The sequence below is a fragment of the Hyperoodon ampullatus genome (assembly GCF_949752795.1).
Source record: "Hyperoodon ampullatus genome assembly, chromosome: 7".
Lineage (NCBI taxonomy): Eukaryota > Metazoa > Chordata > Mammalia > Artiodactyla > Ziphiidae > Hyperoodon > Hyperoodon ampullatus.
This window is the reverse complement of record NC_136920.1, coordinates 26,523,874-26,551,455: the sequence shown is the minus strand read 5'-3', so window position 1 is coordinate 26,551,455 and position 27,582 is coordinate 26,523,874. Positions and strand designations below refer to the sequence as shown.

The following is a 27,582-nucleotide window of genomic DNA, read 5'->3' as shown; positions in this document are numbered from 1 at the left end:
ACATTATTTAAAATATCTTTCATCACATAGCTAAAGAGAAGAGGGGAAAATGAGTTTTATCAATTTCCTATTTTCTTCTTTTATGGAATTACGAGCCAGACACAACAACATGCTCTTTTCCACTACCCTCTGAAAAATATTAGACATATATTTATAGAAAGATAAAAGCTGAGCTGTTTGAGAGCAGAGCCTGAACCTACTTCACCTTCGTTTTGGGGTGCTCAGAAAAATGCGTGAAAGAAAGAATCAAGAAGAGACGGAAATACTTTAAAGCAACATCCCTTTAACTTTTGTTTCATAAATTCCAAAGTTCCGAGCAAAAATGACTCATGACACTTAAATCACTAGGTGAGCTGGCCCAGGCTCCCATCCGCCGTCCACGTGCACAGGTAGAGCTCCAGCACGTGAGGCAGGAGCTGTCCTCAAGCTGGGCACATGGAGTGTCTCGTTCTCACCCAAAATCACGGCTCACGTTTGGGATCTTAATTACGCATTTCAGCTCTCCAGGCTTCAGTTTACTATCTGTAAAATGAGGATTCTTTGAAACTAAGTATAGCAATAGTAAAGTTTAAAGTTGAGAACTTTGATTTGTATTTTTGAAACGGTCAGCCTAACACTTAGTAACTGGTTTGACTCGTTTTATACCAGTCATGTGGTCAACAGTTGGCTTTGGTACAGCACAGGCAGGGCCTAAGTGAGGAAGAAGCTAAACACCTCAGCCTGAGTTTAAAAACAAAACTAAAAAACTTGACTTTAGCTTGTAAAAGAGCGAATTTCAAGCATGTTTGACAACAATCCACAGGAAGAAATACATCTGATGTTTTTCATCGTGACAGCACACACATACATGCATCACACACACATGCACACACAATGCAAGCATGCACACACATGCGCATATATACACACATGTGCAAGTATGCACACACGCACGCACACAGGCAAGCATACACAAAACTGCAGGAAACAACCTACACTCTTTCTATATGCAATGTACTCTGATAGATTCTATTCTCCTCTAGCTTATTTTCTTAATTTGACTTTTTTCTAACAAATGGATTTCTTGACTCACTGAACGGTGGGGACGTGCAGCTTGAGAAGCACTCTCCAAAGCTGTGTTGTCCAATTTCATTCTGGAGCACTTGAAACATGACTAGTATGAAATGAGAGGGGCCGCAAGTTTAAAATACACTGCAGATGTTTAAAAAAATTACCAAACATTAAAGGAAAATACCTCACTAATGATCTTTCATATTGATTGCATGTGGAAGCAATAATAGTTTGGATTTTTTTTTTTTTTTTTTTTTGCGGTACGTGGGCCTCTCACTGTTGTGGCCTCTCCCGTTGCGGAGCACAGGCTCCGGAAGCGCAGGCTCAGCGGCCATGGCTCACGGGCCCAGCTGCTCCATGGCATGTGAGATCTTCCCAGACCTGGGCACGAACCCGCGTGCCCTGCATCGGCAGGCGAACTCTCAACCACTGCGCCACCAGGGAAGCCCTAGTTTGGATATTTTGAAGCAAATAAAATATTTTACTAAAACTAATTTCACCTGTTTCTCTTTACTTTTTTCCTGTGGCTACAAGAAAATTTGATATTACAGAGGAGACTCACATTAAGCAGGGTCAGTGGCCACTGTCCATGGTCAGATCCACCCCGCTATTTGTTTTGGTAGATAAACCCTCATTGGAACACATCCTCACTGCTTCATTCACGTACTGTTGAAGAGTTGCGACACAGACTGTGTATGACCTGCAAAGCCTAAAATATTTACCACCTGGCCCTTTGCAGAGAAAGTTTGCTGATCCCTAACAGAGTGCCAGATGCTTATTATCAGCCAGTCAATGTGTGTGAATATATATATATATATATATACATATATATGTTATTTGACTTGATATTGATGACAATCCTGCAAGAGGAGTTTCATTACCACACTTTATAAATGAAGCTCCAAGCAATTAAGTAACTGGTCCAAGATCACCCAGCTGGGCAGCAAATAACAGAGCTGGGATTTGAACCCGTGCCAGTCTGACAACAAGGCCTGGGCTATCATTTCTACCTTGTATGCACCCTCCCCTCCCTCAAACAATCCCTTCCTAGCTAGATGTAGCACTAAATTCTACCTTTGTGGCTGGAGAACTGGCCCATGGGACTGTCAACCAGTCCAGAGGGAAACGGGGACAGGTTTGGGGAAGAAGACCTCTCCTCGGGGAATTTAAGGGTGGTAAATACTTGTTTAGTTCTAGGGAAAGTGAGCTGCCTGCTACCCGCCTTGCAAATAAATACTGCTCAGATGCTGCTCTAAGAGTGACCAAACTGCCATCATTTTAAGCCTCTCTTCAATTAGGGCTTTTCATTAAGGTGCCTGGTTTTTCATTTTCAACCCTAATACTTTAGGGCTTCACACCTCAGATGTGATGGTCCCAGACAGTTAAACAAAGTCACTTTGAAACAAAAATAGTGTGGGAAAGACTGAAAAAGTTCACTGGGGCTATTATTAAGTGAAAAAGCAAATAACAAAATAGTTTTCGGAGTGATATCCTATTTTGGTGAATAAATAAAAATCAATTGTAACTGTCTTGTGTGTGTGTGTGTGTGTGTGTGTTTGTGTGTGTGTTGAAGACTATTCTCACAGGGTGTGTGGAATTCTTTTTGCTGGTATGTACTTTTAAATATTTGTTACAATGAAAGTGTATTGCTTGCAAATTTTTAAATTTTCCTGGTTGAAGAAGCCATGCACATTTTCTGTGTGTGTGTTTTTAGAGCACTGCCATCCTTCCACTGATTTCCACATAGGAAGACGTAGAGAATAATCACTAAGTACAAAGGACTGGAATCTTCAGGGCTCAGTCAGGAAACCCGGGGAGGGCCACCAGCCCTCTTTGAGGAAAAGTGGGGCTGCAGCGCCCCCCTGCGTCCAGGTTCGGGGACGTCACCAGCAGCCGGCGGAGGAAGCCGGCCTCTGCTGCTCCGGGGCAGGGGTCCTGCTGGGCAATTCCATATAGACTACTAGGAATGCCCAGGGCCAAACAGTATTTATGCTTATTGAGTTAGACAAGTGAGAGATCTGCAGCTCCAAAGCCCACCTTTTGCCTGCCGAACTAAAGGCTTCCAGGGTTTCCAGAATCTTCCCGGCGGCACTGGAGGGGCTTGGGAAAGCCACCTGGAAGGGATGCCCTGAGTCCTGCACAGCATCTGTCCAGGCTCAGCATCATCGGGCTCTCCCTTTCTGGCAGATTCGGCAGCAATGAGGTGCACATGTGTGCTCGAAGGGGGAGCATGCATAAATGTAGCATTACCACACTTTGAACAAAGGTTTTATACATCTTGAAGGCTCAGTTTTAGGTGTTCCAGGGAGATTTAAGCGCAACTGTGCTTACATGGCAATATGTTTCAAAACAGCCACCTTTTTTTCAAGCACCTATTTGTTCCAGTACCAGTCAAATGGCAGATGACCTTCATTACAGTCCTGCAAGGTAGGTGCTATTATCTCCACTTTATAGTAGGGATAGAAGAGGAATCTGAAGCTCCAAGAAGCCAGGTCACTCATCTGGAAAGTAGCTGGTCCTAGATTCAAGCATCTCTAGCTCCTTCTAGGTGCCAAGTGTCTTGTACTAAGGTTCTGGCCAGGCTGTGAGAACAGCAGGTAGCAGAAGACCAAGATGCATTCTCTCCAGGCACCAGGCTGCTGGGTCCCACCAGATGGCTGTATCTGACCCACAGAGGGTCATCCTTAACACCTAGCAGAGGGCCAGCCACTCCACAAGCATCTATTAAATCAATGAACGGCACCATGTTTTATTGCAGCTTAAGCTGGGGGTCCAGATGATATATCAGGAGACTCCCCTGATTTCTAAAGCTGCCATGATGAAGGCAGAGGCCAGGCCAGCCCCTGATCTCACCTCCACCCCCCACCACCAGCTAATACAGGAGTCCCTTCCCTGGTCACTTTAAAGCCAGATGGCTGCAAGTGACCCAGAGCATGTGCAGCCCACCCTTCCATTCTTTTTGCTGCCTTTGTCCTGAGCAGAGATGGCAAAAATAATTCTAAAACTGGTATTCATTGCTAAGCCTTCAACCAAATTAATATTTGGTAATTAGGAAGAGGCACTCGGACAAAATGGGAAGGATGTTTCATGAATTTGAAAAAAGTCATCCATCACTTTTCCTGCAAGCTTTGAACATTCCCTTTAGTGATTTGTGCCCCCCTCCATATACAAAAAGTAACCAAATGAAAATAATTATAGATATCAATAGAACATGCATCTTCAAATAGTATGTGGGTATTAAAAGGGCATTTTAAAAAATTCTTTGCCTAAAAGGTTCTGGTCTTTTAAAGATGGGAGAGAATAGAGATTCCCTTTTATCATCATGGACATTTTCACAATTTTCCTCTTCCTCCCCCGAGCTTGTATTCTCATGGGAATGGCTAGAGGAGGTCCCAGGTCCTTGAGACCCTTTTATAACTGAGACCCAGCATTCTCCGGTCCACATGTAAAGGAAGAAGATGTCTTCGTTTCATGGAGCCCTTCCACCCTCAGCAATTTGCAAGTTTACTGCCCTCCTGTCACCAACTCCTGCCCCTGCCCCTGAACGAATCCCAGCCTTAACCACAGGAGTCTGGAAAGGTAAACTCCCCTGCCTCGTACAAGTTCCCCAGACATGATCCTTCCACCCACCTCCCTCCTGCAGGCAATGGGGGTGCTTATGATGTCACAGTGAAGGCTGAGATCCACGCTCTGTCCCCAAACATGTCCTCAGCCAGGTGTGGAGGGAGCAGAGACACATCCGCTGGGTCTCCAAAGCCTCAGCCTGCTGCTCAGGCACCACAGAGAACTGCCACATTGTCCTGGACCTGCCCGCCATTCGTCCCTCAGACACTGGATGCGCAGATTTGGCCATCTGAGCCTGCTGGAGCGAAAGGCCGCTTTTCAACTATACGAAAGTGCAAGTAGCTCATTTAACTCTCCTGATTAAATATTAAGATTCCTTTAGCTAGAGTCAAAGCAGCATGAACTTTTCAGCCAGTAGAAAATGACCAAGTGACTCAGCAGAAAAAGGTGGGACAGGCCAGGTGGGCCCATCCCTTCTTTTCTACCCTGGAGAGTTCACCCCACAGTCACACCTTCAATTCCTGTTCATCTGCTGGAGGGCCACCATCCCACCGGCCAAGAATGGGATGGAATTCCAGGAAGATTCAACCCTGTAGATTCTGATCTAGTTAGTAGAAGTGATCAGGGCCAAGTGGCCCTGGGGCTTGGAGAGACACAGCTCTGAGTCCCATTTCTGCTGCACAGTTAAGCTGCTGGCCATGACATGGCAGCTGGAAGATGAGGGAAGGACAACGCTTTATAAAGCTAAATCTTCTCTCTGTGGTGGATGGAAGACATAGCTGCATGGTACGTTACCTCTGAGAAAAACATTTCTTTCCATGGTAGGTGTGGAGGGTCCCCCTTGGACCACTGCTGTCCTCAGGAGCCCAGGTGCTCTGTGTGGTGAGCTTGGGCCATGGCCTATAGTCACTCAAAGACTCCCAGAGACCCAGGAGGAGGTGAGCTCTCACAGGGATGCTGCCGCTGTGCCATCCACAGTGATTAACTCTGATTTCAGGAACACACCACAGTGAACAGCTATGAGCTGTCCTGGAGCATCGAGGGTGACAGAGATCCAAGGCCAGCACCCACATCTCTGTGGGCAGGCGTGGTGGTTTTCAAAAGGGAGTGATGCCCGCCCACCCGGTGAAGGACTGAAAGAGAGGTTCTTTCTCTGTGCTCAGACCTCAAGCCAGAACCAGGAATGAGTTCATCTCTCAGGAGACCCCTCTGTCAAAAGTTGAGGATCTTTTTCTCTTAAGCACTGAGAATATTCTTTTTTATGGTTATCTTTTTTTTTAAATCATTATTCCCTCTGGTAATTCCCGTATCTTCAATAAAGTCTATATATTCACAACCCCCTTCCATGTGAGAGGCTCTGGGGAACTCAGGGGTAGGGGAGCTAAGGAAGTTCGGCTTTCCCACCTCACCCTCCACTGAGACTGCAGACAGAGCTGCACCATCCCAAGGGACAGTAATGGTCCCAGGGACCCCAGAATAGCCAGCGGAGGCCCAAGGTGAAGGAAAGAACACAGGTGAAGCAAGCAACACATCTTCTAAAGCTCACACAATGGAAAGGAAGAAGAAAAGCTCAGAATATGCCTAAGGCACAGTCTTTGACTTTAGCTGAAACCTCATTTCCTTCTTTCTCCCAATCCTTGAAACTCACAGAGGGTATTAGGAGATATAACGGTCGAGAAGCCAGTAGCAGAGCAAGGACTAAAGCCCAGGTCTCTCAACTCACTTTGACTGTGGGCCTCAGGCTAATGAGGGGGCTGGCCCAAATGTTCTGGAACATTCTGAGACCTTGGTGACAACAATGAGGAACCCCTTATTATCCTTAACGTGACATAGAAGCCGATTCAGCATTCATTTCCAAGGCAATTTCACATGCACTGACCACTCTCCCTTTTGAAGGGGATGGAACAAAAATATGGTCCAAGTTTGACCAAGGAAACACCACCCAAACTTGAAGTGCTACCCTGGTGAGTAGCCCAAAGGATATTAAGCCCACAGCAACTCCACACTGAGTTAAGTAGAGCCTGCTCAAATAGATATTTGGGGTCCACTGTTTGCAGAGGAATAAAGATCAATGCCCCTACTTCTCCCTCAGGGAGATGACGTGAGTTATCTAATCTTAAGAGAGCTAAGTAAAGGCAGAGTCTTACCCTAAGCAGCAGCAGCTTAGCCTCCTACTCAGCTCCACGGGGCTGTGAAACACGTGAGATGAGAAGAGAGGCCATTTGGAGACTCCTGGATGGGAAGGAAGGACACAACACTAGCCCTGCAGAGCCTGCCCGTGACTGGACCACCATCTACTCGAGGAGAGACTCCATTTGCATCAGCCTGTAAGTTACTTGCAAATAAAACTTTTCAGCTGCATCTCTTCCTACCACCCTAGGAGGAGCCATCCCATCCACGTCGACCTTCAGCATGTCTGTACTATTCTCCTCTCTCTTTTCTCTGCTCCCTGAACTGCCATGCTCCCCATGAGGTCCCCCTTCACCCTTAAGGAAGTTGAGGGCTGGCCTTTAACAGACTCAGCCCTCTACAGACATCTCCTAGGACACGTGGGAGACTGAAGCAAGCACTTTGAATGACTTGGTCCCAACACCTTAACTTTGACCTGCCCAGATAAGAAAGACAAATGGGATGATTCTCCCTGTTTGATTGTTAGGTAGATGTCACCTCCTTAGAACTGGGGCACAAAATCCAGATGACCACAGCTGGAGGCAGGGAGGTGGCCAGGGTAGGGGCAGGGCTGGGTCTTGAGACAAGAAGCCTAAGAACGCAAGAAGCAGAGCTTGCACCCGATGCCTGCGTATAGAGGATGACTTTGGCAGTTGTGCACAACTGGAAATAGTTGGAAATAGTTGTTCCATCATCTATTCCTATTCAGCGTAGAGGGGATACTTAGTTCTTTCCATCTGCAGCAAAAAGGGAGAAGCCAACCCCACGTAACGTCAGAAGCCACCTTTTCACGGAAATCACTCATCAGAGGAGCGATAACCCCTTAGAGACACCATGTGAACAATACACGGTTACAGATAGACATCACTAGAACATTCTGCAATTTGTCTAAAATCTCCAAAACAAAGCCTGTGACCATTTCAGTGTAGACTGATGTGGGACGTAAAAGAGGACATGTAAAACAGGAAAAACCAACACAGAAAAAAAAAAATGTTTTCTAACCAAGTGCAGGAGAAAGGCATTTCTCAGTCTACATCTGGCTTATGTTTTTGCCAAGAATTAAAGTTAGCGACAGAGCCATCCTATATTAGAGCTATAATTAATAATTAATAGACACTGCAGTGAGGTAGATTCAATAAGACACTGCATTCACCCGAATTCATTCACCCGAATCTCCTGCCCCTCCCAGTCACTGCACAATTGATATATACATGTCAAACTTGTAAGTATGTGCGCCATTTGACCAAGTGATTCCGCTTCTAGCACTCCACCCCAAGGCATTGATGAGACAGGTTTGCACAGATGTATCTACAGGGATGTTTGTAACAGTGGAAAATTAGAAACAAGCTAAATACCTGACAACAGGAGATAGGTTTTAAAAGTTATGATATCCACAAAATGAAAACTGCACTCATTAAAGTTTACAGACTTACTTATTAACAGATGTTCATAACACATTGCCAAGGCAAAAAATTAGTTCATAGGACAATCTGTAGGTTCTGCTTCTACTTTTATTAAAAATTATTGACATGTAAATATGCATAAGTCCAAACTGATATATACCAATATTAAAGGTATTTATCTCTGGTTAGTGAGATAATAGGTATTATGGGGTTTTTTTAATCTTGTTTGTGTCTAACCAGTATGGATTTCACGTATAATAAATAAATTTGTTATAGACAAACTCTCCACCCTCACAGAATAATGTCTTAATATGGCTTATGCCTGTCACAAATGATACAGAACATCCCTGAAAATCAGAGTCCCATGAAAGTTTAACAGAGGTAACATTAAAAAGAAAAGGGAAAAAAGAAAAACACAGAAGTCTTTCTATTTGATTTCCCTTGAAAATAATCCTATAGTAATATTTTAGTGCCCAGCTGCCTATTATTTTTTATGTTTTATTTGGGAGATACAAGCATTCTTTTCTACAGCACACAGAGGTCCCTTTTACCCCGTATACCAGCTCACCTGATAAAAGAGTAACATTCTGTCACATGTTTTTGGTCACCTACAAGGCGATTACCAATCAAACACCCATGAGATGCTTTAAGGTGGTCTAACGTGTTGGAAATCTTGAACCACCAGTTGTTGGAGTTGATGAGGGTAACGTGACAGAGAGGAAACCCCAGACCCTCAGTGTTACAGGAAACAACAGTCATCTAGCCCACCCCTCTTTCCAAGGCTTGGCTCCCCTCCGTGGTGCCCCTGCTTGATGGTCGTCTGACCTAGGTCTGAAGACACCTTCTGCTCCATCTCCCTGCCCAACATCTCCTGAAACAATTCATCTTATCTTTAGACAGTTTCAGAACAAATGAATGAGCTGGGACAAGGATGCTTCTTGCTTGGGGAGACCTTCCTATTATAGGACTGTGATAAAATAAAAAATTAACATTTGGTCTTTGTCCCTGGTTTCTGGGAGGCACATAGCTCCCCAAACTGTAGGAGTCTCCAGGGCAATAAGAGCATCTTTTGTAGGCTAATTTGATGAGTGGTGGCTGGGGGCCCCATCCCTTGGTAGCTTCAGGCTGGCAGCCGTCTCCAAAAAGACCGAGGCCTTAGAGGGTTGGAACTTTCAGCCCTCTCACCCTCGACACCCTGGGGGAGGGGAGAGGAGCTGGAGATTGAGTTCATAACCAATGGCCGGTGATTTAATCAATCATGGAACATCATGAAACACCCATAGAGATTCCTAAAGGATGGCTTCTAGAGCTTCCAGGTTGTAAACACATCAAGGTGTGCCCAGAGAGGGCACCAAACTCCCTCCCCCATACCTTGACCTATGCATCACTTCCATTGGCTGTTCTTGACTTGTATCCTTTATAATAAACTGGGAAACATAAGTAAAGTGTTCCCCTGCGTGCTGTGAGTCATTCTGGGGCATTATCAAACCTGACGAGGGGGTTGTGGGAACCCCCTGAATTTACAGCCTGTCCATCAGAAGCACAACCTGGGCTTGCGACTGGCATCTACAGTGGGCGGGGGCAGCCTTGTAGGACTGAGCCCTTAACTTGTGGGATCTGACGCTAACTCCAGGTGGACAGTGTCAGAACTGAATTGAATGGTAGGACACCCAGCTGGTATCAGAGTGTGGTGGAAAAGGTACCATGCATTTTGAGTCAGATGTGTTATGAGTAAAAATAGTTCAAGGGTTAAAAGCACAAGAAGAGAAAAATCTTCAAACAGACCTTCACTAGTGCAAATACCACCATAAGATCAAAGGAGTCTAGGACCTACTTTCTAATCTTATCACCTGGGGCTCTCGAGAAAGAATTAGCAAACATAACCGTGGGTATGCACCGAGTGTTAGCAATGTAATTTGCAAAGTTAGGAGACTGAGGGATAACCCCACCTAAATTCAGCAGGCTAAAAGCAGTATAGTAAGGCTATTCCAAGATACAGAAAGACAGTCATCATTACAGGGTGTCCTCCGTGTCCCAGGCACTCACATCCTGCCTTAATCTTTTCCAAAACCCTATCAGGTGGGTGATGCTGTCCCTATTTAGCAGATAATAAATTGAGTCTTAGAGAGACTAATAAACTTCCCTGGAGTTATACCGTTAGTAAGCAGTGGAACAGGAAATTTGGCTTGGGTCCGAGTATAAAACACATCCTTTCAACCACTGTACAACACTGGCCCCCAGAAGCTGTTTTGTGCAAAAGATCTCATTATGAAATAGTCTAGTGCACTGCAAGAGATCAGATATTCTCACAGTTATCATCTTCTTCATGGTCACTGTCACCACTAATAGCAGTATTTCATACTGGCCTGTTTCTGTGTGGCTTCCCTGCAGCACTGGCCATGTAATTTGTTGGCCCCAGTGCATAAAGAAGAACCCAAAGCCTCTGTTATTAAGAATTTCAAGATGGCAACTGCAGAGCGTTAAATCAAGGACAGGCCCCCTCTGAGCCCTGTGTGACTGCCCATCGCATGCCCATGAAGCAAGCCCTGCTTCCCTGTGTTCCTATGTTTATAATCAATAAACTCAAATAATCCAAGGTTCTCTTGAAGGAGGGCTCAGAAATTCTTGCAGTAAAGAACTCATCCAGTGAGCTTTTCGACTGCTTTCATTTATTTATTCAGTAAATACCCTGCGCTTCTATGACATGAGAAACTCAAAGGTTAATTTTAAATGCCCCCTTGACTAGACACGAAAGTTACAGCTGCACAGAAGCGTGATTTTCCTGCGGCTTGAAAACTCGGGAACATCTCCACCTCGCTGGCTGGCCTGGGCATCTCAGTCAAAGGTGGAGAGGAGAGTCCTCTTTCAACCAACATATGGACACATGGCTAAGCCTCTTCCTCCTCTACAGCCTCCTCCTAAGAGAGTGAGCCCAGTAACAAAAACACAGCATTTTCACGCCTATTTTAATTCCGTTTCTTGCTTCCAATTGGGTTGGAACACAAGCTGGACTTCTGGGGTGTCTGGTTAGTCATTAGGAAAAGAGGAATATCTGTTTTCATTTCATTTTATGCTTCCATTCTTGAATTGTTTATTCTGGGGCCTTTCCAACCTTTTCCAAATGTACTTTTCAATCCCTCGTCTGTTTCCCCCCCCCCATTAAAGGCCTTTCTCCTTCCCCAGGGTTGCCCCCTTCATCTTAAAAAGTCTGCCAATAACCCAGACTAAACCCAGGTGGGACATACCCAAGCTCTGGAACCAGCAAATCTCGTTCGAACCCTGCTGATGACTCTCAGGGAGAAGCCAGGAGGACGAGGACAAGGACGTGGACCCAGGACCAGGGTGTAAATGGCGACTGCGGTCAACTCACTCTCAACCTCAGTCCCGTTGACCCAGGTGTAGCCTTGGGCTCAAGAGCTCTGGTCCCCTGGTTGTTTTAACAACTCCAGGTCACTTGGAATGTAAACAGTCAAAGCGGAAGGGCTTCTCTTCTCAAAAACCGAGGCAACAGCTGCTGCTGGCTTGGGGACAGAGGCAGTTGCCTTCTGACTCTTGATTCAGGGCAGCAGGAAAATCAGCCTTGCCCTGCAGCTGGCCACTGGGAGGCTCCACCACGCCGCTTTCTGGACAAACCGGGTAGGTCTTTCTGATTGTGGAACAATTAATGACGTGGGGATTGTGTGTGGAGATCTGGAGTTTACTTTCCTGGAAACCCACTGAAAGTCTTCAGAGGGAGAGAGAAAGCAAAGAAAGTAAACACATGATCCGTGGATGCTCCAACTAACAATGACTTCTATGTCAGAGGACACTAGAAAACACAGCGTCTCTACTTTGATTCTACTTTCAACTCAAAAACAGCAGTTTGAATGCCCTAGCTCTGAATCTAGGAGGAATCTAGCATTTGCCATAAGGATGAGGAGGGGGGTTTCAGCTGAAGACTTTCTCATAAGGCTCAGGAAGAGGGTTCCATAAACTGGCCCTTCATCCAATCACAGAATTCTCTCTGAGAGTCGAGAAAGAATACGCCGGGCAGAGTTTTTATTTTCTTATCCCACCAGGACACAAAAAATACCCCTCAACATGTCCCGGCCCTGGAAAACTCCAGAAAAGAACTCCACTTCAGGAAATATAGAAATATCAAACATTGTTATTTATGTTACCAGAAAACACATATACCAAAGGCAAGACATATTATTTTTAGACCCATGGCTCTTTTTTTCCCGATCACAATAGGAAACCAGAGAAGAAAACTCTATTGGGAATGATTAAATACATTCAGAATCTTTTTAAAAGTTAAAAAGCGTCAAATTTGACAACAATGCTGTCAGCTTCTGGTAACTTTTTCTAAATCAATTTCACTAGCAATTGTACCGTCTGTAGAGCCTTGGATTTATTCACTGATGTAATTTAAACACCATCTTTGACTTAAATCCTTCTTTGCATCTGAATATCAAATGCATGCTAACTTCTTGTTTTCTTCCACAAGGAACAAGGAAAAGGAATAGAAAGACATCCCTCTGAGGGGAAGCAAGCAGTCTTAGGAAAGATGCGGGGGCATGGTGGGGGGGCGGATGGGCTCAAGAAATCTTATCTGATTCCATTCTATTGCATTTTAAAATAACACCAGCTATGTGAGTTTGTAATCTTTCCCAGACAACAGCACTGGAACTGGTTGACTATGACAAACACATTTTTGGCTTCACAAGATGAGCTGCTGCCCAACTAATTATTCTTGTAACCTACTTGAACCCTATCAACACTTTGCAGTGAAAAGGCTGATTACTCACTGCAAGACAGGGAAGTTCAACTGACCACCAGGGAGGACTTGTCCCAACAAGCAAAAGAACATGGTTTTTTTCAACTTTAAAACCCTCCCTTTCCTGCCCTCTTTATGCCTTTGCATGTCTCTTTCCCAAAGAGATTACAATTCAATTACTACATGCATTGTGATAATGATAATAAATTGGGGCACAAAGAAATGAATGGAGGGACTTCCCTGGTGGCGCAGTGGTTAAGAATCCGCCTGCCAATGCAGGCGACATGGGTTCGATCCCTGGTCCAGGAAGGTCCCACATGTCGCAGAGCAACTAAGCCCGTGCTCTGCAACAAGAGAAGCCACCGCAGTGAGAAGCCTGCACACAGCAACAAAGAGCAGCTCCCGCTGGCCACAGCTAGAGAAAGTCCGTGCACAGCAAGGAAGACCCAACGCAGCCAAAAATAAATAAATTTATTTAAAAAAAAAAAAGAAATGAATGTATTCCTGATCCTCAGAGAGATCTCAGGATGGTGATTGTTCAGACAGACAAGAAAACACTTAGCACACTCTGTTATAATGAAGTGCTGTAATAAGTGTAATGGGGACAAAGTCCCTGGAAAAGGCTCAGCCCAAATGTCACCTCTCCTGAGAAGCCTTCTCTATGTTGCTAGGCTGAGGTGGGTGAATATTCAATCAATAAACGCTTACTGAGTGCATGGCCGTTAGGATCCTGGGGGATGCCATGATGAACCAGCCCTCAGAGTGCTTACATTCTGGTGAGGGAGGTAGATACAAATAAGAAGATAAATAAATAAAATATCTTAAAATTGTAACTGATGCCATGAAGAAAGGAAAAAAGGAGGAATGATGTAGGACTAAGAAAGGAGACCTATTTTCAGTGGAATGATGAGAGAAGAGCTCTCCGGGAAATGTCGTTCAAGCTAAGAACTAAAGGATGTTCCAGGATAAGAGGGTGCCAGCCAACTGAAGAATGGTGGCAGATGGAGGGTAGGAAGTGGTCCAGACAAAGGGAATGGGCCCTGAGGTGGGCGAGAGCATGGGGTATTTGAAGAACTCAAAGTTAGGAAGCTGTGAAGCTTCCACTGGAGCGATGACAGTTGTCTGGGCTGATGTGATGGCCATGGCAGTGGAGAGAAAAGACCAGACTTAGGGACATTTTAGAGGCAGAACCGAGAAAGCTTATAGGTTGGGGCTGACACAAGAGAAAACAACAGGGGTAACACCTACCTTTGTGGCTTTGAATCTCTAGAGAAACTACTCAATACTCTGTAATAACCTATATGGAAAAAGAATAGATATATGTATATGTATAACTAAATCACTTTGCTGTATGCCTGAAACTAACACAACATTGTAAATCAACTGTACTCCAATATGAAATAAAAACTTTTTAAAAATCAAGATTTCCATTGTACCACAGTCATTTCAACATGTCTGTGCGTTGCACAAATGAAGATGTCTATTAGGTGGTAGAATATAGGAATCTGGAGCTTGGAGAATAGGTCCAGGATAGAAATATACATTTGAAAGTTATACGTATACATGTGGTATGCAAAGGCCCAAGAAGTGATCCAAAGAGACTGCAGAGTCAAGAGAATGGGGATCAAGAATGAGTCCAAAGAAGTTTCACGAGCTACACAGGAGTACAAGTGAAGGATTGGGGGAAAAAGAGAAGACATACAACTAGGGAGACTTAGAAAGGCTTATGGAAGGTGGATCTAAAAAAATAAATAACAACTACTACCAAAATATATCCAACTCCAGCTAGCTGCCCCCTCTGTCACTCAGGAGATCACCAGGGTTGACTGCTTGGGTCTAGCAGTCTAAGCACATGATCTTCTCCTCTCCCTCTGTTCTGAGTTGTCCTGCTCTGCACTGTGGGATGAAACAGGAAGACTGCAGGAAGCTTTGGCCAAGTATTCAGAGAGCTGCCCTGTCCTCCCCTGCAGGAACCTCCAGAGCAAGTGATGAATTTTCCTCTGGTTCTAATTCTTTCCTTCATCAGCTTCTTTCACAAAGGGTACTCAAGACCTCACCATCCCTAATAAAACCTTTTGAACATGCTTACCTCACACCCATCCTGAAACCAAAACAACTAAGCTAAAATGTAATCCTGCTCTCCCATCCTCCCCTAGATTACCACTCTTGAAAAAAAAAATTCATTTTCTCTCCAGCCATTCCCAGCCCACACCAACATGGCGACAGTAGCCATCCCTTTGCTGAGTCTAGCTCCGGTCAGCAATGGCCTTGAAATTGATTAATCCAATGATCCCTTTTCAGTACTTACATTATTTGATGTCTCTGCAGCATGTAGAAGTCAGCCACCCCAAGACTCCCATTGCCTCCTGACTCCCCTCTTGCTTCTCAGCATCCTATGTACCCTGAATCACCTCTGTCCATCTAGAGACATGAGAGCTCCCCAGGATTCTTCCCTCCACCCATTTTTCTTCTAGCTTCATGATCTGTCTGGGTGACTTTGTTCACTTCTCAGATCATAAATGTCACTCCATAAAGGCCCCAGACTCTCATGCACCCAACTTCTCAGCAAGCATCTCCGCCTGACGTCCCACAGAAATAGTCTAACCCAGGAGGATGCTGAACCAAATTCATTATCTTCTCTGTCAAACTTCTCTCTCTCTCTTGAATTCCTTGTCTGCCCTCTCCCGGCCCTTCACTTCCATTTGCTTAAGCCAGAGACCCAAGAGATGGTTTTACACCTCCCCCTACTCACCCACCTCATGTGCTTGGTCACTGAGTCCTTCTAAATATCCTTGGACTCTGGTATTGCATATGCATCCCCATACCCTAACATAAGGCAGTATCTCCCACCGAATCACTTGCTGTCATATTCTAATGGTCTCAGTGGCCCTGCCTCATCCTCCTCTCCAATTCATATTTCACCCAACATTGTTATAATAATTATAATAACAAAGACGTGGAGATAATCTAAACATCTATCCATCGGGGACTGTTTAAGTCAGTTATTATGTAACCATACAGTGGACCAGTGGCTATAACCAAACATATTACCATACATAGGAGACATATATATCACATACATATGTACCTAGGGCTATGAAGTGAAAAGCAAGTTGTCTGTACAGGATAATACAATCTGCATATTAAGAATAGGATGTTTACATTGACATTCTACATTACAGAAAAATATCTCAAAGGATAGACCAAAAAATGAGCATTTCTGGAGAACAGGATCGGGGTGAGAGGCAGTCTTTTACTTCTTTACTTTATGCTATTCTGTAATATTTGAAGTTTGGGGGGTTTTTTGAATAATGCCACATTTTTCGTTTGGGGAAAAGAGCCACTGATCCAGAGGACAAGAAGTTTTCTAAAATTTGTTTAATATAATCTATTTGACAGTGGATTGTGAATTCTTCATACCCCTTTATTGGCTGATATATTCTATGTGCAAAATGTATTTTCTAAATGCAGACTGAATACAATCAGTGTTGCCTTACATAACTGGAAACATACACAGTATCTATCTGCCATTGTAAGTAACAGATGTGTAACTCTCAAAAACAGGTAAGGAAAGGAAGGTTTCAACATTGCTTGCTTTACCTTCTATTACTCTACAATCAAGTCATTTGAATTGAGTTGTCATGCTAATAAAAACACAAACACATTGGGCTTCCCTGGTGGTGCAGTGGTTGAGAGTCCGCCTGCTGATGCAGGGGACACGGGTTCATGCCCCGGTCCTGGAAGATCCCGCATGCCGCGGAGCAGCTGGGCCTGTGAGCCATGGCTGCTGAGCCTGCGTGTCCGGAGCCTGTGCTCCGCAACGGGAGAGGCCACAACAGTGAGAGGCCTGCGTACCGAGGAAAAAAAAAAAGCACAAACACATTGATAATCAATGTCCTGGTCTCAAAGCAGACCAGGCCACACCTGCTGTGAGAAAACAAGGGAAACTACCCACAGAGGTATAATCTGCAAGGCCTTGGATTATGTACAGAAGTGTTCTTTCATCTCTGAACACATCTTAATATTTACCAAGGGAATAGAGCAGAGAAAAGCAACATACAAGCACCTTGGGCCCGAGGTTGAGAGAATGCATGACTTGAATCAACAGAACAATGCAGTGGATATTCCAGAAAGGGGTGGCCCAGTTCACTGCCCCCCTTTTCCCAAGGTAAGGACTCCATGGAAAACCACACTGGTAGGAATATAGAAACAGCTGCTGTGAACACTGGAAATATCAATCATAGCTAGACTCTGGTTCCCAGGATATTTATCTATTGCTCTTTCTGGCCCCTCCATTCACTAGAGCTGATTTCCCTTTCTTAGGCAGCAGTTTGAGATAACCAGCCTCCCGCTGGACCAGACACCTTTGGAAGGTCTGGAGTGAAGAGAAGGGCTCAGTCATCTGTCTTTGGGGGCTGTGTGGGTCACAGCTAAAACTGAGGCAGGTGATGTCCGCTAAGTCTCCCCAGCCTTGCCCACCAGAATCCACCTTCCCTCCCTGCCCCACAGCTGCACACTCCTTTTAAAGTACAGTATTTTATTACAGATGATAGCTTTGTGGAGGCCTGGATATTTAGATGGAAAGCAACGGAACCCATTATTTTATGCTCTCTCACACATTTGAATCTGGAGTCGATAGTGGGTGCTGTGGTATGCTCCCCTGACCTCCTTTCCCCCACTTAAGGACTGAGGGATTTATCCCTCCAGCTGCTGGGAGTGTTGATAAGTGACAACGTTTACCAACTATATCCCCCTCTAAGGCCTTGCTGTGTATTCACCCAGGGCCAGGCCCACTGCCTGAGCACAGCCCTGATCCAGGGGCTGGTTGATGTAATCGTAGAAGGCCTCTTTTCTCTCAATTCAGGACCCTTCTGCACCAGAACTTCCTGAGGGATGGGCTGAGCACTTTGTTATACTGTTTCCACTTCTCCCTCTGCCCAGCCTTGCTCCCTGCTCTCTTCCACAGGGGTTTATGCTGGGAGTTTCCCCTAATAAATTTCATGCACACAAGTCTGCATCTCAAAGTGTTTCCCAGGAGCGACCAGCAACAGTGCCTCAACCCCAGTGTATCAATGTCCCGAAAAGACTCCAAATTTGAATCTTCTCAGACTAAGAGAGAAACGCCTATAAATGATTAGTTCTTCATTGAAATGTTAACAATTAATCATGATGGAAAAATCAATGATCCCTTCAGCGCTTCTATTCGATGATGGTTTTACTAATGTCTGCTGATTGATGACTTAGAATCCCAGAAAAACACTAGGAGACTAGATTCAGTTTATAATTCCATTATACTCTATTCTCTTCTTAGAAGTTAGTCCAATATTTATTTTTGACACTTTTTCTAAACCATATGCTGCATTTCAGTATAAAAAGTAATAGCGGAACCCCTCACCCGGAAACCTTTCGCTTGTCTGAGATGAGTGTTGTCAGCTGATACTCTTCCATTTCACCCCTAGACAAGTTGATCTAATTGTGCTTTGTTCACATGGACTTCCGTCCACTTCCCTAATAAAGCTGATTATCAGATCACAACTGTCCTTTTAAGTAAAGACTGAGATAAAAACAAAAATACAATTTCGTCTGCAGCAGTTGGCCTTGTCTGATACGTGTCTTTTATCTGTTTTCTTTTACCTTATCTCCCTTCATGCACTGCAACTGCTTCTTCTATTTCAAATTCTCCAAACTAATGTCTACAACCTAGGTCTCACCATCATTCTCAGTTGCTTATACTTAAGTCTCACTTTTTTTTTTTGGCAGTACGCGGGCCTCTCACTGTTGTGGCCTCTCCCGTTGCAGAGCACAGGCTCCGGACACGCAGGCTCAGCGGCCATAGCTCACGGGCCCAGCTGCTCCACGGCATGTGGGAATCTTCCCGGACCGGGGCACGAACCTGTGTCCCCTGCATCGGCAGGCGGACTCTCAACCACTGCGCCACCAGGGAAGTCCTCTCACTTTTTTTTAATGGTGGCATTTTCTTTTGAATGTCACACCTCCATTCAAAGGTAAGTTAACTTCTTTCTGTAAACACTGTTGTCCTTCTTGTGCATTGCCTCTTAAATTCTTTATTATCTCTTTTTGCAGGAACGCTTGGCTATCTTGCTACCTTTGACCAAAGTGATTGGAGACACCCACTGGGGAAAAACCAAACAAATGAACAAAGGGAGGGCTCGTGAAATTTTAAAGAAATATGAATTAATTACAAAATGTGGATAATATGAAACACAGTAGAATTAGATGACCAAAAAAAAACGCCCAGACACCCAATAACAGCATATCAAAATATCTTGAAGCTTCAGTTTCTCCATGTGTAAAATGAGCATAATATTCCAGAAGAGTTAATGGGTTAATTCCATAATAGTTCATAAGAGTTCATAAGGACTTAATGAAATCATATATGTATAGTCACACAGACTTGGAATAAGTTCAAACAAATGGTCCTATTTATGTTTGTTTATGGTGATATCTATAAAAATTGTTGATATATGACAATCATTTCACAAATACTAAATAATATATCTGGTGGAGACACTTTTGAATCAAAAGAGAATGGTATGCTGTAGGAATTGTGATTCCCTAAGAACCAAAGGGAGTCAAACCCCCAGTCTGGACAAAGTACTGACATTTACTGCCACCTACTGGATGATCAGCACACTGTTCCACTCTTAAAAATACACAGAAATACAGCCTCTGAATGATTCTTCCTCAATTTAAAAGGCTCCCCAGCCATCACTGTTTGCATACGTTGCAAACAACAACAACATCAGCCCTCCTCCTAAAGAGGTAGGACTAGTAGCTGTTTTAGGAAAGTGGGTAAGTTAAGTCACAACCCTAAACAGCCACGCTTGAAAATCACGTAAGAATAAATTCCAGGGCCTGCTAAATGCTCCACTACATTTACCACTAAGAAGTGCATGCCCAAGGCTCAAGATTCCAAAGGACTGGACCCATGTGGTCATGCCCTGGGCTGCTTCAAAGCACTGCATCTGGATAAGACAATGCTATTGGTGTCCTGACAACCAATAATTTACAGAGGAACTCTTCATTAAGAACAAAGTTAAAAGAAATAACAAGAAGGTAGTGTTTAAGGGGTTAACAGGAAAAAGTAGGCACAACCGCTAAGCAGTGGCATGCCCTGAGAAGATGGAGCCCAAACTCTTATTCTCTCAATGGCTGCCTTAGAAAGGTAAGGGGTCAAGCAGGTAACATGGGCAACTGGTCTCAGAAAAGACTGTGCCCAACCTGGAAGGCACATGCCCTGTCTCAGGGGACAGCCACTCTTCAGCCCCAGCTGACTCGCCCACCACCTTGCAGGTATAGCCTGTGGTTAGGGTCATGGGTTCCAGAGACAGGCTGCCTGAGTTTAAGGCCTGGCTTTGCCACTCTCTAGCTGTGAAACCTCGAGCAAGTTACTTCATCTTTCTGTGTCTCAGTTTTCACACCTATAAAATGGGGATAATAATAGTCCATGTGCATCACATTTTTGTGGGGATTAAATCAATTAATACATGCAAAGTGCTTAAAAAATTGTAGGGCTGTAAGCATTCAATAAATGGTGCCAAGACAATAGGGCAGGTCCTTTGTCATCAGATTTCCCAATGTTTGAGAGAAGCCAGAATCAGGATTTTTTTTTAGGTGAAATCTCTTAAAATATAAGCAAATAATTCAAATGTTTTCAAAATCCTGTGTGAGGCAAAACATATATGTCTGTGGGCCACATACAGTGCACAGGCATCCAACACCTCGAGTCTGGTGTTGTGGGAAGAGCAGAGCTTGGGAAGCAGACAGGCCTCACCCCATTTCCAACTTGGCCACCGGCTCGGTGATCCTTCGAGCACAGTGGCTGGGAAGTCAGGATGGCAGGAGCACGTGATGGAGAGTTCTATGCCAGATTACAAAGAGCGAGTGACAGGTGGCACGCCTGACCCAATGTAACAGAAGAAAGTCCTCTCAGTGGTTTAAATGAAGCCTCTAATATACAGGGTGTGTAAGTGTAGGGGGAAGTTGTCTCCCCCCTTCCCTCCAGGGACTTCGTTCAAGGTCTTTAACACGGACCACCACCTATCTTAGAGAGACCCAGATTGACATATCCAACTGCCAAAATAGAGTTCATTCCACTTTTAAAGGACAGTTCTTGCTCAATGAGTCCATAACCCAAAGCAGCCGCCAAGATGGCCAAGAACACCAGACGGCCGTTCAGCAGACAGCCGTGAGAAATTAAAGAGATACACGAATGAAAGATAAGCAAATAAACATCAACACTGTTGGAAAGCAACATTTCCAACATTGTTGGAAATTAAAAACAAAAAACCAAGCACTAAGAAAATGAGGTGTTTTTTTTTTAAAGTTTAAGGATCTACCTTTGTCTTTATTCTCCTTTACTATTGCTGGCCCATTGTCTTTCTGCCATCATCTGATGCCAACCAGACAGATTTATAACGAGATGCTAGTCCTCTTCTATTCTACTGACAAATATGCAGCCCATCTGCCTCCAATCAACGATGGAGCACGTGGAGATGGAGCAATGAGATATTTGTAAACACTCCGTTAATTAATTCATTCCAAGGACTTGGCCCTTGTTGAGGGGAGGGGGAGGGGCAGGCAGAGGGAGGAGACAGCAAGCTCGGGATCTGGTAAATACAGAGATTTGTCGTAATCTGGATACGAAAACCCTTGCTATGAAACATTCTGCTGGCCCCCAACAAGCTGTTAAGGGCATGGGAGAGAAGACAGCAAGCAAGGCGGTGTATGGCACGTGTTAGCTTTTTCAGACTTCCAGGACACGTTCTGAAAATGCAAACAAAACTAAAATTTCATCTTGAGAATGACTGTTTTGCCTACTGTTGCTAGAAGATTTTAAATGATGGGTGTCTGATTCGGTGAAAATAAGTACAGCAGGTGACAGAAATGAGTAGATGCAGTTCGTTCCAAGAGGCAAGCCAGTCCCAAGGGGGGAAGAATCAGTATGGAAAACAATTTAGTTTGCCTTTGAAAGGGGGAAAACCAGACATCTGGGCATTGTGTGATACAGCCATGGAGGAGGATGGGGAGACGAGATTTTCATTGAAATCAACGTGTGTTGAGCTTCAAACTGTCAGTTTTGCAATCCTGGATCTGGCACATTGACCCAGAAATCTCACACTGTGCTGTTAAATATTGCTTGTTTCTGCAGCCAAAGCACCACCATCTCTTAAAGACTTTTCCCTGTCTGACAATTCCCTTAAATCTGAAGCCTAAGGAGACAGCCCCTAATTGTGTTGCATTAAAGAAGAAAAGAAGTGGCCATTGATACTTATGGGCAGAACTGCCTTTTGGTTTTTAACACCTTGGCTCTTCCATGTCACAAGCTTCATTTGGATTTAGCAATTATTTCGTGAGAATTAAGCTTTCAGTCACTCACAAGAGGCCATGTTATTAAACACGAAATGGCTTTCTCATTTGAGTTTCACTCATCTTTATTTTACCCAGGGAGGCTGATTTTTATATTCTTGAAAATGAGAAATGAAAACTGCAGTGAAGCCTGAGGCACGCAACGTGCAACCAACCTCCTCTGGACCCCAAACCCCCTGCCCTCCATTCCCTTCCCAATAAGTCTGTTCCGTGGAATCTTCCTCCTACTGACCTCAACCTCATTCCCAAGGGGAAGCGGGAGAAAGCAAGCGTTACGTTTTGCTTTTGTTTGCTTGAAATAATACATCCAGTGGTCTCTCTTGTGGGGTTTTTCTGCTGTCAGCAGTTTTCTGTTTCGCTGGCTTTCTAAGTCAAATTGAAAGCCAAGCCCTCGCACTTGGCTTTCGCTCTGACCCTTTGGCTCCTGGGAGCTTATTGGAAGATAGATCGCCTTGGACCTGTGACACGCATGGTGACCTAGCTCTCTCCCACCCCCAGAACGTAGTTCTAAAATGCCTGCCTCTACAGCATCTGAATGCTCCACATAATTCAGTCTATAACGGACACTAGCCAGTCTGCCACCAACTACTGATAATCGCTTTTCAATTTGAATCAGGGACCAAAACCATAATTCTAGCCATGTCTGAGGACTCAGAAAAACAGAATGCTCAACTATCAAATTAGACGTTGCTTTGCAGGAAAACACCTCTCAGGGCCTGGGAACTACCAAAGAGTCCACTGTTGAGTTTTCTAGAAGCTGGATGCTAATAATCCCAATTCCAAATAATCAGAAACCTCAAATAACCAGACCGTGTTTGAGCATGCTTTGCAAAGGCAATGACCAAGTGCACAGGCTGATAATAAGAATATTCCACAAGGCAATTTGCACAGTGTATGCCGAAGTTTTGAGAGAAGGCCGGTAATCTCCTGCTCCAGACATGCCTAGCACAGTCTCCCAGGATAACTGACATTTCCAGACGATAACTCCAAAGTTCGGCCAAGTCCTGGAATCTTTTGGGAAAGATGACATCACATTCTATACCATTTTATTCTTAAAGTCCCTCCTCATTGGACCGCCTACTTCACAGTTACTGGAAGAATCAAATGTGATGATGTACACAAATGAGCTTTGAAAGTGAAGTGCTAAACAAACATAAGATGTCACTATTGCTTCTAGTAATTCTTTCAAAATTGGTAATCAGCATATGCCGTTGACTGTAACTACATCACCAAATAAATGGTGACCAGAATGGTCAGTTTGCCATACTCTTCCATTCCCCAAACATTCTGGATCAAACAGAGTTGAACTGAAAATACATACATTGGGGCTTCCCTGGTGGCGGAGTGGTTGAGAGTCCACCTGCCAATGCGGGGGACACAGGTTCGTGCCCCGGTCCAGGAAGATCCCACGTGCCGCGGAGTGGCTGGGCCCTTGAGCCATGGCCACTGAGCCTGCGCGTCCGGAGCCTGTGCTCCGCAGCGGGAGAGGCCACAACGGTGAGAGGCCCGCGTACGGCAAAAAAAAAAAAAAAAAAAAAAAAAATTGGAAAATACATACATTGAAAGCATAAGACTCTATTGCTATTTTTGCTTCCTTCTCAGCAATGTATGTCTCAAGGAAACAGTTTCAACGTTGTTAGAAGACACAGGCTAACAAAGGCAACCAGCTTGAGGATTCTTAGTGAACTTCGCTCTGTAAGGCACATTAACCAAAGACATCAGAAGAGGCGAGAGAATCTCACTAAACCATATGAACAATTTACTCATCAAAGTCTTATGTCTTTGTAGCCCCCTAGAGTGCCTAGCATGTGAGGTCTACCCAACAAGTACTGAGTAAATGCACCTGGAAGAAAAGATGGAAGAAAGGAAGAGAAGAAAAAAGGAAAGACCAGGGCTTCTGAGAATGTCACCTGCTCATCAGTAACTGCTCTGAAGTGATAATGTGTCATGCTCTTTCTGTATTTGTTTCCCAGCCTTTCAAATGTTCTCAATTCTTTCCTCTCCTAAATGCAAATTCCTTTGACCAATCTCTTCCTGACTATGCAGAGTGTATAATACGACATTAATTAATTGAATGTGAATCACTTCTGCTCTATATTTAAATCAAATATAGAGTCATATTTGGGCAGGTCTCATTTAGGACACAGGTGAGATAAACACACTTAATTTGGGGATTTTTGTTGTTGTCTTAACCTCTCCCTTTACTATCTGGCCATCGAAATAAGGATGCAGGATTTGAAAGACTACCATCATCAATCTCTCTCACAGATGTTTTCCAACCTAGCCTTTACAAGCAGGGACAAATCTAGAAGGGACCTGAAGGCACCAGAAATGCCTTTATATCTTTTCTAATATGAAAGACTATTTAATTAAACAGGCAAAGACACTGAGGTTGAGACATATGAGCTCTGAATATTTAATTCTAGAGATCTGTGTTAGCACAATGTACCACCCTCCTTGTACACAAGCATCTTCCTGGAGCGTCTTTTTGGACAACTAATAATCAAAAAGGTCCACACTGCTGAAATACTAGGACAAAAAGAGGAGAAATCTCATGCAACCACCAGGTGCCAGCCCCTCTTTGGAAGGACTCCAGGGGCCAGAAAAGGGATGAGTTCCTTCTCTTGGACACAAAGAGACAGTTTTAGAAATAGTTGCCCTTCGTTGGAGGTTGAAGTCTAGAGATCTAACTTTGGAGCCGCTCTATGCTCCTATTTAGAGACCCATTCCCCCAAAACAAGCCTGCAGAGTTGGTAAAATTTATTAGGCAGAAGCCCTGGAAAGCTCCAGCACCAAGGACCTTCCACCTGTGCTCAGATTGCTTTCCACTTAATATGGATCCAGTGATCTCTTGCAAGTATCTAGTGCACTTTTGTGAATTAACCAAAGGGCTGAGCTCCCCAACCAGTCTTTTATTCCTACTCAGACTCTACCGAGCCGGGAAAGTTTCCTGGGAGACACTGGTCCAGGGACGTTGTTCTGGACACTTCCTTTGAGGTACAAGTATTCAAGGGATTCTTGCAGCCCCATCTCCCTCTTGCTAAAGACACTCCCTTTATTTATCATTGGGATCATTCTCCATCCAACTGCAGCCTCAGGAGGCAGGAGACAACTCCAAGACAGCGGGCAGAATGGGGGGGGGGGGGGGAGGTCAACGCTCCGCTGGAGTTTGGGGACTCCTGTCCCTGCCCAAAGCCACTGATTTTCCTGCCTCTTCCCGGGAAGCACCCAAATCTTTTCCACTTTTCCTTAACACTGGCCAGGGAGATTCCGCCATCCAGGGACAAGAAGAGATCGGAGCAGGCCGGGTATCTACTCCGCGACTCTGCAAATCTGACATTCAAGACGGCGCGCGCTGGTCTTCGCCCCGCCCCGGCCCGGGTCCCAGCTCATTCATTCCCGGCCGGTCCCCACCATACAGCCGGCGCCGCGCTCCAAGTGCTGCTTCCCCCAGCAATGTCTGCCTCTCTTACTGTGCCCAATCCCTTATTGTTTTCAAATCTCAAAAGTAACCTCAAGAGGATTTTTCGTCACTCTTTTTCACACCTCCACCGAACCTTTTTAATTAAAATAAAGCAATCCTCCGTCTCTCGCATCTTCAAAGGGTTAAGCAGCAAGCTTCGCGAAAGAAAATCAATCCCCCCCACCACCATCCCACCATCCCACCCCCAGCCAGGCCATCGCTCCGCCACCGTCTCCGAGGCCCGGCGCCGGCGTCTCTCTGTTCCCATCCCGGATAGGCGGACACCACACCGCGCGCGCCCCCCGCTTCGCTGCGGGTACAGAGAAAAAGCCTCTCACCCTTCTGTGGATGCCATGGCCTGGGGAACGCCCCCTCCTCTTCGGCACAATCCGGCAGCGGCGGGCGAGAAGTGAGCGGGTGCCGGGGTGAGAGCGCGAGAGTGGCCGAGCGCGGTATTTAAGGGGGAGCCTCTCCCCGCCCTTCCACCCCCCTCCTGGGTAAGCCCTTTAGCGCCTCAGCGGGCGCAGGAGGCTCCAGCCGGAGCTAAGCCGCGTCTCCGCTCGGCACCGCGCGCGTGCTGCGCTCCCTCCGCCGGCCTCGCTGGGGCTTGGCTGGGCGCTCGGGGGGGCGTTGGGGGGACCTCGGAGGGTGGCTTCCCCGAGAGTGCGCCGTCCCCCGGGCTGCGGGAGGGCGCGCAGGGAAGACGTGCCGCCGCTGCCACCTGTATTTGCTGCGGGGCTCGCCGCGGGGCGAGTGGCGGAGCGCGGGCTCGCAGGACGGTGGCAGGGGAGGGCGGCGAGTGCGTGTGCCGTGGGTGTGCAGGGGAGTGTGTGCGTGCGTGCGCGGGTGTGTGGGTGTGTGTGCGCGCCGGGGGAGGCGGGGGAGGCCGCTGCGCCCTGGCTCCGCGCCGGTCGGGGAGGGATTGCAAGGTTTAGCCCCGCCGGAGCAGGGGATTTGCAGGCGATCCCTCTCTATTTTCGTCGAGAGCTGACATCACCAGTGCCGCCGCCTCAGGAGACTCCTTTAACTGCCGCCCCTCGCCCCCCGTCTCCAGACGCCGTCCCTCCTCTGCCATCCCTGCCCCCAACCTCTCTCCATAAATTAGCCAAATAAGCAAAGAAGCCCCGCTGGTCTCCCGGGAAGGCCTGGGCCGTCCGTGGCAGGAGCCCAGGATCTAAGGAGTCTCTATTGTTTCCCTTCAAGCCCGCGTGGCCCGGGGTCACCCCGCTCTGGGCGAAGCACAAGCCACGTCGCGGAGACCTGGGATGCCCCTCCATCCCCGCCTCCCTGGAGCAGCCCCCAGCACCCCGCCTCACTCCTTGGCACACTCGCTCCGGCTCACTTTACTCCCAAGCTCATCCTCACAGGCGGCACACCCACCCCACCCTCCCACGTCCTGGGTACCAGGCCCCGCGGAACCCAAGCGGCCAAAACACGAGTGGCGCGGCCGAAATACAGCCCAGTTGCGCGCCCTCCCCCGCCGCGGCCCGAGTAAATCTCCGGCCTTCAATTATGCATCGGGATTAATATTAATGCAACTCCCTGGGGCGGCGGGCGGGTGCTGGGGAGGACGTAGTTTTGGGGGGAGGGGGTTTTTAAGCCAAGGGAGGTCGGCCTCCGGGGCGCTGGCGGGGAAGGCGCGGTGAGACGGCGAGGCAAGTGGTGGGGACGCGTTTTCACCCACTCTGCTCCGCTTGCCTTAGGCTTCTGTGCCCCGGGGGCGGCGCGCAGAGACAGATGGGCTCTATCAAGGGAGGGTCCGAGCCTCCACGCTGGCTTTGCATAAT

General features: G+C 46.0%; 1 protein-coding gene across 1 annotated transcript in view; it reads right to left on the bottom strand.

Annotated features, from left to right (window-relative positions):
- SLC1A2 (solute carrier family 1 member 2) overlaps positions 1–26,789 on the bottom strand; it is a gene marked incomplete at its 3' end in the record, with an annotated part of 141,513 nt that extends 114,724 nt beyond the window's left edge. The window contains exon 1 of the mRNA XM_079708546.1: positions 26,517–26,789. The remainder of the gene's footprint in view (positions 1–26,516) is intronic.
- Positions 26,790–27,582: the final 793 nt, after the last annotated feature.